General features: G+C 41.9%; 1 long non-coding RNA gene across 2 annotated transcripts; it reads left to right on the plus strand.

The window, feature by feature from the left end:
- Positions 1-3,156: 3,156 nt before the first annotated feature.
- On the plus strand, positions 3,157-17,736 carry LOC117966154 (uncharacterized). Of its 2 annotated transcripts, none has more exons than XR_009319824.1 (3): positions 3,157-3,426; positions 6,744-7,007; positions 15,958-17,736. It is a non-coding gene; the product is annotated as an uncharacterized LOC117966154 (long non-coding RNA). The 2 variants fall into 2 exon arrangements; XR_004661633.2 differs by lacking the exon at positions 15,958-17,736 and adding an exon at positions 11,815-14,569.
- The last annotated feature ends 244 nt before the right edge of the window (positions 17,737-17,980 follow it).

Consider the following 17,980-nt stretch of genomic DNA (forward strand, 5'->3'; position numbering starts at 1 on the left):
TAAAGCATTAACATGCCAGGAAATCCATAGGGCCCCAATGCAGTAACTGGCACAGAAATACATTATGGATTTGGCCCAATGTTTTTTACTTGCATATACAGTACCCTTAACTTGTTTTGTGATGTTTTCAATCAGACTGAGTGGTTTGTGCAGCAGTTCATTCAAATACGGTGTATTTTTTACTTTTTGATACGGTGCTTTGACCCGACTCAGAAGCTGGAAACTGGGACTGAAGAGCAACAGAGGTCAGAGCACCGTAAAAATAATAATACATCTGAAGCTATTTAGAAGTAGAATCGATGACACAAAATAAAACCCTGTGTTTACAGCATTTAACTGCATATAGAAAAAACAGTGAAGACATATTCTATATGAAATAAATGGGCTTACACTGGATACGTACTGCTATATAAACAGTAAGGCTAAGGTTTGGCATGCATCTTTTTGACATTTAGGCAAATTCAAAACATTTAACACTTTAAATTTTGAACGTTTGAGTGTAAAATGGCTGGGTGGGACAGCTGTCCTCCATGTTACTCCTTAATACTGTGTGTTTAATTCTGGTTGGCTGTTCTGTAACCCAGGCAGTTTGACATTCATCTGTCCCATTAATCGGGTGAAGGGGGATATCGTCTACGAAACTATCATGCTAGGATTTTAGCTTAAACCCGAAACCTAAATGCAGGTCCAAAACAACTGCTTTTAGTACGTGCAGCTCAGTGGATCACAACTATGAGCAGCTGCAAAAAGGCAACAGATGCACGTAGTGGAAAAGTCCAGGATGCTTCACGCTGTCTGCTCTCTGACTTCAGTGCAGTGAAACTGTTTACAGAAATCTGAAATCTGAAAGTGCTCAGCTCATGTTAGAAATAGACAGGAATAAGGGCCAGAAGTACAGCTATGGCCAAAAGTTTTGCATCTCACGCTGACACTACAGACCGCTCTGCAACCACACACCCGCACTGCAAACACACTGCAACCGCATACTGCACTGCAAACACACTGCAACCGCATACTGCACTGCAACCACACACTGCACTACGAACACACTGCAACCACACACCCGCACTGCAAACACACTGCAACCGCATACTGCACTGCAACCACACACTGCACTACGAACACACTGCAACCACACACCCGCACTGCAAACACACTGCAACCGCATACTGCACTGCAACCACACACTGCACTACGAACACACTGCAACCACACACCCGCACTGCAAACACACTGCAACCGCATACTGCACTGCAACCACACACTGCACTACGAACACACTGCAACCACACACCCGCACTGCAAACACACTGCAACCGCATACTGCACTGCAACCACACACTGCACTACGAACACACTGCAACCACATACCCGCACTGCAAACACACTGCAACCGCATACTGCACTGCAACCACACACTGCACTACGAACACACTGCAACCACACACCCGCACTGCAAACACACTGCAACCGCATACTGCACTGCAACCACACACTGCACTACGAACACACTGCAACCACACACCCGCACTGCAAACACACTGCAACCGCATACTGCACTGCAACCACACACTGCACTACGAACACACTGCAACCACACACCCACACTGCAAACACACTGCAACCGCATACTGCACTGCAACCACACACTGCACTACGAACACACTGCAACCACATACCCGCACTGCAAACACACTTCAACCACACACCCGTGCTGCAAAGTGCAAACACACTGCAACCACACACCCACACTACAAACGCACTTCAAGCACACACCCGCACTACAAACACACTGCAACCACACACTGCACTACAAACGCACTGTAACCACACACCCGCACTGCAAACACACTTCAACCACACACCCGCACTGCAAACACACTGCAACCACACACCCACACTACAAACACACTGTAACCACACACCCGCACTGCAAACACACTGTAACCACACACCCGCACTGCAACCGCATACTGCACTGCAACCACACACTGCACTACGAACACACTGCAACCACACACTGCACTACAAACGCACTGTAACCACACACCCGCACTGCAAACACACTGTAACCACACACCCGCACTACAAACACACTGCAACCACACACTGCACTACAAACACACTGTAACCACACTCTGCACTACAAACAGTAATCGATTAAAGGAATTCTACAAATATAACGCACTACTGAGAACAGACTGAGAGATCAGGTAACAAATCTCTTCTGATCTCGGCTTTGATTACAAACTGTACAGAGACTCGCAGTGCAACATGCTACTGAACGCGCCCTGTTTCTTTGTAATCCTTTTAAAATAGTAAGTTGTTTAAAATTACTTTCATAGGTTTTCATAGGCAGCTGTTCAGAGTTGTTCTTACAGCTATTACTAAAATACTGTTTTGTTTTTTTCGGTAAGTGTTTTCACCCGAGTTCAGGGGCTGCTCTTCAGTTCTGGTTGCCTGCCATACATTAGTGTGCACGTGTATTAGAACACCCCATTGCTTCTGCATTTTGATTTTTTCTGCATATAAAATCAAACCACTGCAATGAAAAAATCTTGGAAAATAGGCAAATTGTCTAATGTAATTGATAACTTTAATAGGCTACACATGCAATTAATTTAAAATAGTAATTGAAAAGGAACACAAATGGTAAAATGCATGAGACTTTTTTAAGATGCCTAATTAAAGCACAAAGTGGAGATCATTTTCACCCCCAGAGGTTTTCATGCAGGTAGGATATATAAAGGATATAAATGACCAATCTTGAGGTGTTGTAATAAATGTACACACGACTGTATGTTACACAGGCTAGATCATTGCCAGGCGCTTACTAACATAGACAGTCTGGCTGAACCAGTCTGTGTTACATGGCTGTGGCTGGCAAGGAGAACCGAAGAGCAGCTTCTGAACTCTGATGACCTGAGACGCAGTATTCTCGTCACTGCAATGAGAACCTCTCAGCATGGCGCGTTAGTGAAACAAGCCCAGTCTTGTTTGCTCATTTTCACCTTTCCCCTATTTCTTTTTTCCCCTTCAGTCACCACATCGAAACAGTGGCGCTGACATCATTTCACACAGCTGTTGCACATAACTTTCAAAACAATGGGCCACATTTATCAGAGCCTTTATTAAATGTGAAAAGAAAATCTTACTGTGAATGACACAAAACTGCAATACGCTAAAGTTAAAAGCTGCTGTTACAGATTGTTTTTAGGGTCTTTTTCATTCACAAAAAACAGCTTTCCTTAGGATTGTGTCTGTCTGTCTTGCAGGTTCTTGTTGTAATTACTCAAATACTGTTTGTGTTTTGGTGTTACTCTTTGACTATGAGTTCTGGAGCTAGGGGTTACCAGATTTACAGTGTGATCGGGGCATTTTCTTTCCTCAATTCATTGGAGCTGTAGCAACTCTGAAGCAGTTAAAGTAAGTATATAATAACAAAATAATAATTTAAAAATGAAACATTGTGTGTATAATATATATGCTGTGCTTGCCTCTCTAAGGCTGGGACCAAATCAAAACTTTCACAACCCGCTAATCGCATTTAACAAAACTGTATTTAATAGAAGAAATGAGATACTTACAAAAAAAAAGAAAACGCTATTAAATACAGTTTTGTTAACTGCGATTAGCGGGTTGTCAGAGTTTTGATTTGGTTCGGGCCTAAATCCAAGAAGCCTGTCACTCCAGCCATTGCTTTGAATGTAAACAAAATTCCAGGCCGTTCCCTTGAGTGTGGGAATGTTCCGGATTAAGAAGGAAAAAAAGCTGCAGCCTTGCTCCCCACACCCTCTTTGTGTTGCTGTAAACAGTGGGGGGGGGGGGGGGGGCTGTAGAAGGCTGACAAGGTTCCAACTTTCTGCACAGTATTTACAGGAACAACAATTATAAACAAGGCCTCTCTTTGCTTTCAGTTGTTTTATGTTGGTTGATAATATATACTGAATTCGGGTCAGGGGTCAGGGGTTATGAACTGAATTCCCTGCTGTTTTCCTACAGCTCGTTTGCAGCATTGTATTTGAAACTTGGTTTGGAAAACTGACTAACATTGATTATATAAGAAAAATGCATTTTTTTAAAAATTGTTTTGTTGATATTATTTTAAGTCGACAGCTAAGTGAATGACAATTAAAAGATATAATAATCACAGATGCTAGGAATCTGATTGATGTAGATTAATGGGGAAAAAATGAAGATTTTCTGTCTTTTCAGATAATTTTTAGGTTTTTTTTTTACTCTCTGTAGGAAAACTAACAAAGATAAAGACAATCAATACAATTAACAACATTGCTAAATTAGCTTTATATTTAGATAAACTACTTCCAATGCACAGGAGTTTGTAAATCAGGTGGATATACAAATGAGAGATAAGAGAATGTAGTTTAAATCGTTTTTCTCTGTTTTAAGACACTATAGTAGTAAATGCAAATGTAGACCCTGTTTACAGTTACAGCCAAATTGCAATTACAATTCTACTTAGTTGTTTTTGCTAGAATTACTTCAGTTGTGTGGTCATCTGAATGGTATTACAGCCTTTCTCCACTAGAGGTCGCTAGCTCTACAAGGTAAGAACAGATTAAGCAAGCGATTTACTTGAAATGAATCAGACTTCCTAGCAACAAAAACAAGTGGTGAAATTCAGGCAGTTTCCAGGAGGCATTTTCCAATTTGGGGTGAAAACGCAAGAGAATAAGATGGGCGTGTCTGTCAAAAAGAACAACAACATGCAATTATTTATGTGCCTCTTGTGCTTTTTCCTATTGTTTTCATCACGAAATAACGCAGATACCAAAACATAAATAAACTCGAATACGTCAAACAGACCAACATTTCGAAATGCAGACATTTGAAATACAGCTGGAGTAAAAAGTTGACTCAATATTTTCCAAGCATTAAACGGTTTGAAAATGCATGTCAAATAGAGAGGTCAGCTGTCGGGTTTCTACAGCAGGGTTTGTGAAGTGTAAGATTATTTATTCAATATGAATTCTGTTCCATACGCACAGAATTGTCGTGCAAATTGATGTTGCAGACCAACATGACACGCAACACGCTCTAATGGAGGGCTTCTGATGGCTGTTTTGATTGTTTATAAAAACGCTACAGCATTTACAGCACATGCATTGGAACGCCCCATTGCTTCTGATTGAAATCAATCCACTGGAACTGAAAATAGGCAACTTAGTGATTGTCTAATTTAATTGATGACTTTAACAGGCCACACATGGAATTAATCTAAAATAGTAAGAGAAAAGGAACACAGAGCCACAAATGGCAAAATGCATGAAACTTTTTAGAAGTTGTTTAAGAGGCCTAATTGAATCACAAAGTGGTCTAACATTTTCACACGAGTGCCTATTGTTTCTCTATCACTGATTACTGACTGAAAATTGAAATTCTCAGAACCCTGAGGTTTTCGTGCAGGTAGGTGTAAGGATATAAATGACACATCTTGAGGTGTGCTAGTAAATTTGCACACTGCTGCAGATGTTAAGTTTAAACATGTTCAATCCTAAAATTTAAGCAATTAGGAAATGTAATCTAATATCCCCGGACCATCAATCAAAAGAGAAGAGAAGCAGGGAGGACAGATGAGTTTTGAAAGCTGTAGTTAACACTCCTTGCAACAGACATTCAGCATGACTTTGGAGCTGTGCAGTGCACAATGCTTTTAAACCTCCTGCAACCAAGCTCTGGGCTATAGGTCATAAGGTTCCAAAATTCCTGACTGGGGAGGAGTGGCATTCTGCAGCCAGATCTGGCTATAGAGGTCCCCAGCTGACCAAACAGTTATGCCCCCAATGCTGTCATGTGACAAGTTTAATGAGCACTGCCTGGACATGGAAACGGTGCCAGAAATAAACCTCAATAAAGTGCACAGATCAGGAGGGCTTTAGTTTTCAGGGCTATATGACCTGATGTATTTTAGCGCTTCACAATTATATATTTTTCCTTCATGGCTTTTTAAATTTTTATTTGAGTTGATATGATAAATACACAGAAGCACAGCATTATGTGTACACATTACTGTGTACAGTTTTTCCTGGCTATAATAAAAAATATGTTGCTTTACCTGCCCTACTTATCATTTTCATTACTACTTAAATATTTAGACTTTACACAACAACCAGTACAGAATACTTCATACCAAACTTCATATGAATTTTAAAGTGTCGCCACATTTCTACCTAACTACCTAATTCTAATTATAATACAAGCAGTGCATGTGGCAGATTGCACCCTTTCTGTGGAACTGAGACACAATCACTGTGCATGTTTTCTGTGCACTGTGTCTGTCTGTCTGCATACACATGTCCTTTATGACCTGGGTTCACCATTTCACGGGGGGGGGCAGATCTTACCCGCACCCTTTCCTGTGGGGAGGTTTTCTAAGGGAACTTGCCTGGCACATGTGCTGTGTTTCAATCTGATGACCCTGTACAGTTACATAATATACATTAGCAAGGGATTTTTTTGTGGTGTGCAGTAAACAGGAAAGTGTTGTTTCCGTTCCCTGTGTTTGCAGTTTGGGGTTTGCTCCAGAGCAGTTCTTGGTCTCGTGTCGCCTCATTACCGGGTGATTCGTCCTGGAAGGCCGTTCAGCAGGTTTCTAGGTCCATTTCTGGAAAGCCCCATGTTTAATATATGCCCTTTTTCTATTTTTAATTAGTCTACCCAGTTATTTTACCCCAGTGTTTCTCCTCAGTTTTATAATGTTCAATTATGTTCCTTCACTGCAGCAACCCTCCACAACAGCTCAGGAAGACTGAAGGTCAGTGGGTGTCCCCTGATTCCTAATCCAATCGTCTCTTTACATCCAGGATCTTGAGCGTGGATGAGGAGGAACAGTCCCTGCTGATTCCGGGTCCGTAACCCGTCGGTGTACCAGAGCCAATGTCCCTGTGGAATACCCAACAAAGACCAGCAACCCGGCACAGCCAGGGAACTGCGCTCCCCTGACTGCATAACTCACCATGCACACCACATGGACATGCCTTTACCAAGTGAGCCACATAGCAGCCCTATAATATTAGTTAACCATTTAGTTATATTTCTTTGCCCAACGCAGGATCACGAATGCTAAAATACCAAGGTGAATTAACACATACAGGTCAGCACAAACAACAAGACAAGGCTGGTTTTGACAGGAAAGGCGAGTACATTTATTTAAATCCCATTGTTGCAGCTGTAATATATGCATGATCATGTATAGAGACCTGGGATCCAGGCTTATAAAGAGCCTGACAAACTGGTTCATGCTGGATCCTGGTGTGAAAATGAAAACACTGCCTCACTGTAGATGCGGCTTCTTACCAACATCCAGAAGGCATGATTTAAACATTACTTCAGTGACAGTATTGTGTTTTGGGTTTGTCAAGGAGTTCTGATTGCCTTAAATTGACTGTAGCAATCACAGCAACACACTCTCGATGCACGCTGTGCATGTTATGGTACATGGGCTAGGCCAGCATGGATAAATGATTGGTCCTATCAGTCTAATATTCTGATCCAGAGTAGAAAGCTAGTTGATGTTTAACAAAAATCCCATGTCTCTTATTTATCAGTCATAGTGTTTTTTATTGTTAGGCAGACCACACAAGCCTCGTCGAAGACCAGGGCGTGTTTTTTTTTGTGTGTTTTTCAAATAGTAGGGAATGGTTTAAAGATACAGCAGCATTTCAATATTAGAATTCAGAAACATGAAGTCAATGCATAAAAGGAGGGTCAATAATTTGCTATCTAATCAGATTGATTTATGAAATACAAATGCAAAAAAAAATGTTTGCTTGGAAAGAAGTACAGTGTATTGGTGTTGAAAACAAAGACACATTGAAATGAGGAATCTACAGGTAGATGTTAAGGATGCAAGATGGCTGTATATAAAAGCACAGTTATAGAGTTGATTTTGATTCATTGCTATATAACCAAGTAAATTAGTACTTGGTACTAGCAGAAATTTATCACTAACCTCACCCTTAGTAATAGCCTGTACCTTATGTAACACAGAAAATTACAGGTGCGTATAGAATAGCTGATTTCTGGTTATTACATATAATTATCTAATTAGTGATGTCAGCACAAATACGCTATGACATGTAAAGCAGAACCATGAATTAGATCAATATTGGACCCATAGTCTGGAATCAGCTGTCCTATTTATATGCCAAGTATTTTATATATGGAAATACATTTGATTTTGTTTATTGCGTAGACAGCCGGTAGGATTTATTGTAACCTAGCAACCGGCTTGAGTTCTCTTCAACAACTCTAGTATTAGACCTGATGTGGGACGTGGATCCCCTATCAGTCACATTACAAAGCTTGTGGAATATTCACAGGCCCTAATTGCACTTTAGTCAAGCTGAGGGATATTGAGTTTTGAACACTAAATATTTTCAAGTATAAATATATCCAATTAGCATGACACACACATTTTACTCCATTACAAAAGGGATATTATGGCCTTGGAGAGAGTCTAACGAAAATCAATTAGCCTAATCCCAAGCCTAAAATGCATAAGTTATGAAGATCTGTTTAGGGCACGGACCCTCCCCTCCTGCTGTTGTTTATTATATATATCAGGGCTACTCAACCCTGGTCCTGGAGGGCCGCTGTCCCACCTGGTTTTTGTTCCAACTGTACCGTAAATTACTTCATTGGACCAATTAAGTGCTTATTAGAAGCTCAATTGGTCCAAAATCAATTTAGTGTCCAGTTAGAACAAAAACCAGGAGGGACAGCGTCCCTCCAGGACCAGGGTTGAGCAGCCCTGATATACAGCACTGACTTGAATCAGGGAATAATTAGCAAGCTTCTCAAATTTACAGACGATGCAAAGCTTGGGGGAGTGGCCGGCACACTTTCAGCCACCCAGGAAATCCAAAAGTATTTAGGCCGTATCATACAGAACTGGACAGAAACGAGGCAAATTTAATGTCAACAGTGTTACAAAACAGTATCCACATACCAAATGGGTGGCATAGAACGAGAACAAGCACACCCAGAGAAAGCCCTCATGTTGCTACACCTGTTTAAATAATGTACTTGTCATTTTTCTTTCCATTGTTAACATCCTGACAACTTTTTATAACTTCAAAGTCTGTTTCAAAGCTCTTTTCAAAATAGCTGCTCTAGTGTACTGGTAGTGTGAAGATTCCTGCCCACATTGTCAAACAGCAATAACGACCCATGATGTGGTACGGAACAGAAAAGCCAGAGCACTTGTTATGTGTTTTTTTCCTGCAGTGATTTAGATTAGAAGACAGATCTCAAACCCCAGTGCACTAGAGCGGCCATTTAGAAAAGAGCTTTGAAACAGACTTTAAAGTTATACGTGTAAAAATGTGTCAGGATGTTAACAATGATAAGAAAAATGACAGGTACATTATTTAAACAGGTGTAGCAACACGTGGGGACGTGTAACACTATATTTTTCTCAAACCCGCTACTTACTTTTTAAAGGGATGAGCTATGGAGATCTAGTTTAGTGAGCTTTTAGACTAAAAATGAATGGGCACATGACTGAAGTCTTTAAAATCTCAAAAGGAGTTGACAAAGTAAAACCCAGAGCAATACTTTAAGTGCAGCACAGAAACCAGAGGATAGTAATGGATATGAAGTAGACACGTCTTTACACAGAGAGTGATGAGGGTATGAAATGGGCTACAAAGCCACATTGTTAATGCTGAAGCATCCTTTAAGGCCCACTAGACAGTTTGGGGATCAATCATCTACTTGGAAGCAGACGAGCGATGGTGAGCCGAATGGCCTCCTCTCTTTCATGAATCTTCTTATGTTCCAATGCCATCGCATGCATCAGATACTGTCTTCTTTGGGAACTCAGTTCTGTGGTAGTCGCACCGAGAAGGACCTTGAAATTCCATCTTTAAGTTTGCGTTAAAAATGCTGTCACTTTTCAAGCAGGAGCACAGCTACTGGCACATCAGCAATGTAACCCACTCAAACACAGCCCTACCTCAGCATCACATTCTTCTCCCGTTTATCACAGCTCTCCGGTCTCTCAAAGCAGAGGCCAACGCTCCTTAACATTTGATGGTTCGTCATCACAGCAGTGTTTACAGCAAGCTCCTAGCTGGCTCTCGCTACTGTTTGTCTGTGTGGGTGTTGATTCCAATTTTGGCCAGCCTACACTCTCAGTACCAAAGTGTGACTAATCCGGGCACGCTGCCAATGCTGTATTTACATGTCTGTGGATGTGAGAGGTAGAGAGAACCAGTTTTAACCAGCAGGCACTGACTCAATGGGGGAGATTCCAGATACCCGCTGCTTTCAGTGTAGAACCCAATGAACTGTCCTAAAGCTGTTTGTCACATTCCGTTTCATAGAGTGTTGCTCTCAGATTCCTGTTAAAATAGGACCATGTTATAATCAGCTGAGATAAATAGGATATACAAATCTGTTTCTTGTAAGGTGGCAGTGGGGTTGAGGGGGTCATAGCTAAATGCAAAGTCATAAACATCACATATCTTCAAGGTATGATAGGCACTTAAAATATCACCTCTCACACTATCAAAATGTAAGCCCTGTAAGATTGCTTTCTTCCTGTAAGAGGAGGGAGAGTGATTGGAAATGCCTGTGAGCTCCATATTCTGCAAACCTACTTTCTGGTGAAACAATAGCCTCTTATGCTACAGAACATGCTATAGTGCTAGATATCGCTACAGTAGTGTTCATCAATACAACTTATTTTAATTATACAGTCTACTGCACTACAGCTATGGCCAAAAGTTTTGCATCACCTAGAATTTTAGGATCGAGACATTATATTTTTTCACATTTTTACACCATGTAATCAAATACATTACAAACTGATATTGCAAAAGTCTACTGGAAGCCATAATAGTAATGCAGTATTTCATGTTAGATTTTCGGAATGTCACTTTTTTATTTTTGTCAGTATTGTAATTCAATATGTTAACATGACATTATTCAGCAGGTTTTGACTTTATGAAGCAAAGGGAGTTAATTCTATAGGGTGATGCAAAACTTTTGGCCAGAGCTGTACATGTAGGTTAGTAAAATCCATCCCCCGCCACAGCTGTAAATTCACAATTAGAGCTAACGGAGTGATGAAACAGCTGATGACTGTGACGTGTAGTATGTCTAGAATAAGAAATGGCAAGGAATCGTTTAATGAAAATTGGTATGTAAGTCCTAGACTGGGCAGCAGTGTGGAGTAGTGGTTAGGGTTCTGGACTCTTGACTGGAGGGTCGTGGGTTCAATCCCTGGTCGGGGAAACTGCTGTTGTACCCTTGAGCAAGGTACTTTACCTAGATTGCTCCAGTAAAAACCCAACTGTATAAATGGATAATTGTATGTAAAAATAATGTGATATCTTGTAACAATTGTAAGTCGCCCTGGATAAGGGCGTCTGCTAAGAAATAAATAATAATAATAATAATAATAGATATCATTAGTTAAGCAAATAAGGTGTTGATATCATTAGTATGTGGAATAATTTCTTGTGTTCTCAAGATATATGCAAAAATGAAAGTGTGACATACAGATGGACAAATGTACTGACTGACTCCCATATATCCCCAGAATCTAGCACTCCTAATAACGTCTGCTAAATCATACACAAGTATGCAGACGTGTGACGTGCCGACGTGGCATACTGTACGTGTGACATATAATCCCCCTGAGGGGAATCATAAACGTTTTGTATTTAATATTGTCCTACCGTACCTTTATATTTTGACTATTACATTAGCCTAGCAAAATTTCAACAGAAAATAGGTTATCTATGAAGAGCATATTGTGATAAATTGATGTCAATTTGTTTCCAGCAGTGAGGCAGACTGGCACACGGACGGCCTTCCTTGAGGTATGAAAGAGATGAGCTGGCTGCCCGGGGGCTGACCGCTCACACTGGTCAGTCTAAAGAAACTCCATGTACCAGCGGAGCACAGCGCTCCACAAATCCAAACAGCTTTGTAAATAGTATTTCTGACCCCTCTGCCAAGCAGGAAGAGCGAAGCAGTGTTACCAAGCCCTAGACACAACACTTACATGAGCATTGTAAACTAAACACAGATGGGAGTCCCCTTGAGGCAGGCTGGGCTGCAGTGTTGCAGTTTTCTCCCTTGGATTGTCTGTTTTTGAGTCAAATGGAACACAATATTAACAGCTGATATGCAATCCTAAATTCTCAAAGAAACTCAATAAATTCAAAGAGAAACGTTTCTTTAGTATTTCAGCACTGTTGAGTGTTTACAGTAATGGATGACAACCCTCAATTCCTGTAAGATTACTGGGTGCATTGCAGTGTCTGGTAAGACAAGCACCTGCCTAATTTCCCACTATTGGCAATTCGCCCCCTGTCATACATTTGCAGTGAATAAACCAGCACACATTCTGACCAGCACACACTGTTCATTTATGTTGCTTTACTATTTAAAGAAAAGTTTCCCATAAACTTTAAAAAAGAAAATAGGTGAAAGCAGCCATCCTAAAATGTATAAACCTGATTTTCTTGCAGACTATGAATGAACTGTGTTTCATGAACACTGTATTATCTGTAGGAGTTAATAAAAAAGGCCTTTACATCTGCATCCTGACACATTGTGGTTTTGCTCTCGTATAGTGAACTTGGCTGTCTGATCCCAGCTCCTGTGGAATCGTGTCAAAGTTAAAGGTTAGGGTCTCTACCAGCAGCCTGAAAATGAATTACACAGCAGTCCAGTTATGAGTCCAGGCCAATTCACTGGGAACATTCTGTTCAGGAACTTGGTAGATTTGAGCTGTTTAAAAAGTTAACAAACACAGCCCTGGCTGTTTAGTTCATTGTATACAGTAGACATCAGGGCCCCTCTGATGAAGTGCAACACAGAGGAATAGAGAGAGGATGCATCATCCAGGCAGCACTGCAGACACAAGCCTGATCGGGGGGTGCAATGTACAGATACCCACAGGGTCCAATTTCATATTTCTGGCAGTTTTTATCTCATGTTTTCTCCATTCTTTTATAAGAAGTGCCTCCATTCACTATCTTTTAAAGAAACTTATGTTTTAGCAAACCTGTATTTTCATTATCTGGTACTACAGCAGGTTAACGAATTAGCTGTTTGCTGGCCTTGCTTTCAGATAGCCTTGCCCTTCAGGGCCTTCTTTCCTGTCAGTAACCAGCCAGCTGCTTCCCCTAATGGTTGGCATGCTTTGCAGCCAGTAAGATGCATGACCCAGGCGACACTTCTAAGGTTGACTGATCTAGGAAGTTCAAGTGTCGGGCTTCCTAGAGAGCAAGGCAAACAAACTGAGAACTTCTTTAAGTAGTAACAGATGGTTTTAAATGAAAAGCTTGCAATATCGTGGTTGAGATCGATCTAGTGAATGAAAGTGCACAGATAAGATTTATGAAACTGTTTTGTCAGCTTGTGGCACGGTAGCGTCCCAGCCCAGATGGTATTGGCAAGAACAAAGACTCAGACACAGGAAGTTGCAGGTTAAACTGCGTTAATGTGCTCTTTTAATTCAAATGAACAAAAATAACACGGACAAAACGAAAGGCACAAGGGCCAAAACAAAAGGTTTTACACACACTCACAAAAAAACAGACAACACAGAACGGAACACGCATCACGATATCATCAACATCAATCCTAATCCTCACTAACACCCGTCAACACATATCTTATACACCTTCCCTGCCAACCTAATATTCCCCACGCAACATACACCCGTGCAGCGGCAGGGCTTTCACTCTGCCACACTGCCACACAGCTACAGACACATCTGAAGAATATTTTAAGACATTTAAAGTGCCGTCTAAACTGACTAAATATGAGTACTTGTTTAATAATGTTGTTTATCTCGGTGTGCACATTGTATCTGAATATGAGTACTTCTTATTTCAATCCGGCTCACCGCTGCCAACCCCACGCTGACTCGGGAGAGACGAAGACGGACACATGCTGTCTTCCAAAATGTGTGCTGTCAGGCGTCCACTTCTTTTCACTCTGCAGACCCGCCATGCAGCCACCTCAGAGCTACAGCGTTGGAGGACCATGCAGCTCTGAGCAGCTTACAGGCAAGCCCACAGGCGCCCGGCCAGTCTACAGGGATCGCTGGTGCACGGTGAGCCAAGGACACCCTGGCCAACCTAAGCCTTCCCCACCCGGGGAGGCTCTCAGCCAATTGTGCACTGTCCCCTGGGAACTCCCGTCCACGGTTGGCAGTGGAATAGCCTGGACTCGAACTGGCGACCTCCAGGCTACAGGGCACATCCATGCGGTACTTGTTTAATAATGTTGTTTATCTTAATGTGTACGTTGCATGTTTATTTAATTCAACTGGGTTTACCGGGATTGTTTTTGTAACAATGGAGACTGTAAATAGAACTATGGATACTGAAATTTACAGTGAATGTGCTGCTGTATTGGTTACATAACTAATACAGTCCTATTCCACTTTTAAACTTTGTACCACATCGCTGTGCCAGCTTGTTTTTACCTCTTCCCCTGACCCATGTAAATATGACCATCCTACCTCTAACACACTGTTTTCAAACAAACATGGAACGAACTCAATACAGTGGACAGAATGTCATGGAAAATTACCAGAAAGTTGCAGTTGAAGTGAATTCCAGACTGAACACGTCACATCAACCGTACCAATTTTGAAAGGAAAGCACGGTAGAAACTCAATATGGTTGATGTCATGAGTTTCTCTGTGACGTGTCATTGACTACTGCAGGTGAAACGTGCACTCTGATTGGCTGAATGATCCTTGGCAGTCTATCTCTACCACAGTAAATCTACACAGTAATCTTGCAGTTTTCCTCCCATGCTTTTGCCATGATGATACATTTACCGTCCTTTACCGTGATTTGCCATGTTTTTTAATGAGCTTTACCATGCTTATCAATTCTTTATCATGCTTATCAATTATTTTCCATGCTTATCAATTCCCTCAATGGAATAATTTAGTTAGATCTGTGTACTTTAAAGCTTTGGCTATTACACTTAAACAAATGAAAACAGGGCTCCCGAGTGGCGCATCCAGTAAAGGCGCTCCGTGCAGAGTGCAGGATGTGCCCTATAGACTGGAGATCACAAGTCCGAATCCAGGCTATGTCACAGCCGACCGTGACCGGGAGTTCCTAGTGGGCGGCGCACAATTGGCCGAGTGCCGCCCGGGTAGGGAGGGCTTAGGTCGACAGGGGAATCCATGCATCAGCGACCCCTGTGACCGATGGGGCGCCTGTGGTTCTGCAGTGGAGCTGCCAGATCTGTGTTGACCTCCGGAACTATAGGTCTGGTGGCCTCGCTGTGGATCCACAGTGCGAAAAATGACGGCTTGGCAGGAACACGTTTCGGAGGACGCGTGTTCCAGCCGCCGTTTCCCGAGTCGACGGGGGGTTTGCGTTCAGTGAGCCGAGGATACAGATAATAATTGGGCATACAAAACTGGGGAGAAATACTAGGGTAAATAAAAAACATGTGACAGTGAATGGCCCCCACAGTGCAAGTCACTTTCCTTGGTATAGTTTTGTCAGTAACAGCATAATGTTAACTGTGTTATACCCCCGTCACTAAAACATAATCCCGAACTACAGCAGACCCACCACAAGAAGTTTTAATAGACTCATGCTGTCAGCAACCACAGAGTATGGGGAAACAATCAAACAAGCAAACAGAATGTTTGGGTATATAACCAAAAGTGCACAAATCCAAGAAGGTAAGAAAGGTTACAAATGAGAGGAGGCCATTCGAACCATCTTGTCTGTTTGGTTGTTAGTAGCTTATTGATCCCAGAATCTCATCAAGCAGCATCTTGAAAGATCCCAGGGTGTCAGCTTCAACAACATTACTGGGGAGCTGGTTCCAGACTCCCACAATTCTCTGTGTAAAAAAGTGTCTTCTATTTTCTGTTCTGAATGCCCCTTTATTTAATCTCCATTTGTGACCCCTGGTCTTTGTTTCTTTTTTCAGGTTCCCTGGGTCGACATTGTCGATAACTTTTAGAAGATGGTACAGAGACACCAACTCCTGAACTTCCGTACTGACTCTTCACAAGAGTTCATTGAAATTCCAGAGATGTGTCCATTTATCTGAGATGTAGCTTGGTTGTATTTCCATTGTATTGCTGTAAACATTGTATTGCTGTAAACATTGTGTATTGCTGTAAACATTGTATTGCTGTAAACATTGTATTGTTGTAAATGTGATATTGGGACCAGGTATATAATGGTCCCATTTTAGTTCTCATGCTAACACCCCTTACTTGAGTGGAAATATTTCAAAGTGAGCACAAGTTCAGCCAGTTTTCTAATGGCATTAAAACGCTTCCTTGATGAACAGATAGTGAAACATTTTTTTTAGATGTACACAAAAGGTTTCAATGATTTATTTAACCTGTGTACAAAAAAAAAACCTTTCCATTGTTGTATTATTATTTTGTACGCTGCAGTTATACTTCCTTTGAAACTTCTATGAGACAGGAAGTAGAGAGAACATTGAAAGGTCAGCTACACTGTGAGAAAGCAAGTACTGCCAAAATCTGGGGGAAATGGAACAAACACAAGGGCCAATCACATTCAAGCTACACGCCACCCCCAGCCAATCACGGAGACGCGCCCTTCCTGCTGCTCTTCCTTAGCAACAGCTTTACTCGAGCCCAGCCAATGGGAAAGGTACTCAAGCCTCCCATTTAAAGTGTTGAAGGGGGCAGAAGGAGGGTCATTTCCTTTTAGCACAACTGATAATGCAGGCTTTCCTGTCACAAGTTTGCAGATGTGAGCTGAAAAAGAGACAACTGTTTTTTTTTTCTGTGGCTGAACAAGAAAGCCACTGCACTCACGTGGGAAGGATACAGAGGTAATTGCCTTGAATCTTGTGTCAGTTTTATCCCACGAATGAGGAATGACACAATTACCCTGAATTATATGAGCTTGTTCCTCATGAGTGGCACTAGAATATTTTTTCATTTTTCTTAAAATGTATTGCAGCGTTGCATGGAAAATGAAGGAAGCTCACACTGATATTTGCAGGTTCTTGAATTCACTGTTTATTAAGCTGGGACTCTACACTGGGCAGGTAAAAGCGTGCTGCTTTACCCGCCATGGTACAACTACAGCTGAGCAGCGTAGTGCAATTCTGTGACTGTGACAAATAAGAAAAGACAAGAAGAGAAAGTCCAAAAACACACTGTTTCGGCCGTGTGCTACAGCCACTAAGTGCAGTCTCTGGTGTCTCTTTGCTGTAGTCCTGCTTCTCTTCTGCTGTCCTTGGCTCTGTCTTCTGCGTTCTTCTCACTCCAGCCCGTTACTTATCCCCCTGTCCAGGGCGCGCCCCCGGTGCAGCAGCCACCATTCCCCAGCAGACACCGCTCTCGATCCATCTTGTCCCTTGGTTTGTGCCAACAGTGTTGCAACCTGGTACCAATCGCACGGCAAGCCGAGCCCTGATTGGTGGTGATTCTCCCGTCTCTGACATCCCTGAACACCTGCTGCCTTTGAACTGTTCACCGCGCACCAGCGACCCCTGTAGTCTGGCCGGGCGCCTGCGGGCTTGCCTCTAAGCTGCCCAGAGCTGCGTTGTCCTCCGACGCTGTAGCTCTGAGGTGGCTGCACGGTGAGTTTGCAGTGTGTAAAGAAGCAGGCGGCTGACGGCACACTCTTCGGAGGACAGCGTGTGTTCATCTTCGCCCCTCCCGAGTCAGCGCAGGGGTGGTAGCGGTGAGCTGAGCCTAAAAATAATTGGGCATTTTCAAATTGGGGAGAAAATAATAAAAACTAATTGGCAACGACTAAATTTATAAAAAAGAAAAAAAAAAGATAAGATTGATGATTTATTTCTTAGCAGACACCCTTATCCAGGGCGACTTACAATTGTTACAAGATATCACATTATTTTTACATACAATTACATTATTTTTTGCACATTATTTTTACATACAATTACATTATTTTTTGCACATTATTTTTACATACAATTACCCATTTATACAGTTGGG

The sequence above is a fragment of the Acipenser ruthenus genome, chromosome 47 (assembly GCF_902713425.1).
Source record: "Acipenser ruthenus chromosome 47, fAciRut3.2 maternal haplotype, whole genome shotgun sequence".
NCBI classification, from domain to species: domain Eukaryota; kingdom Metazoa; phylum Chordata; class Actinopteri; order Acipenseriformes; family Acipenseridae; genus Acipenser; species Acipenser ruthenus.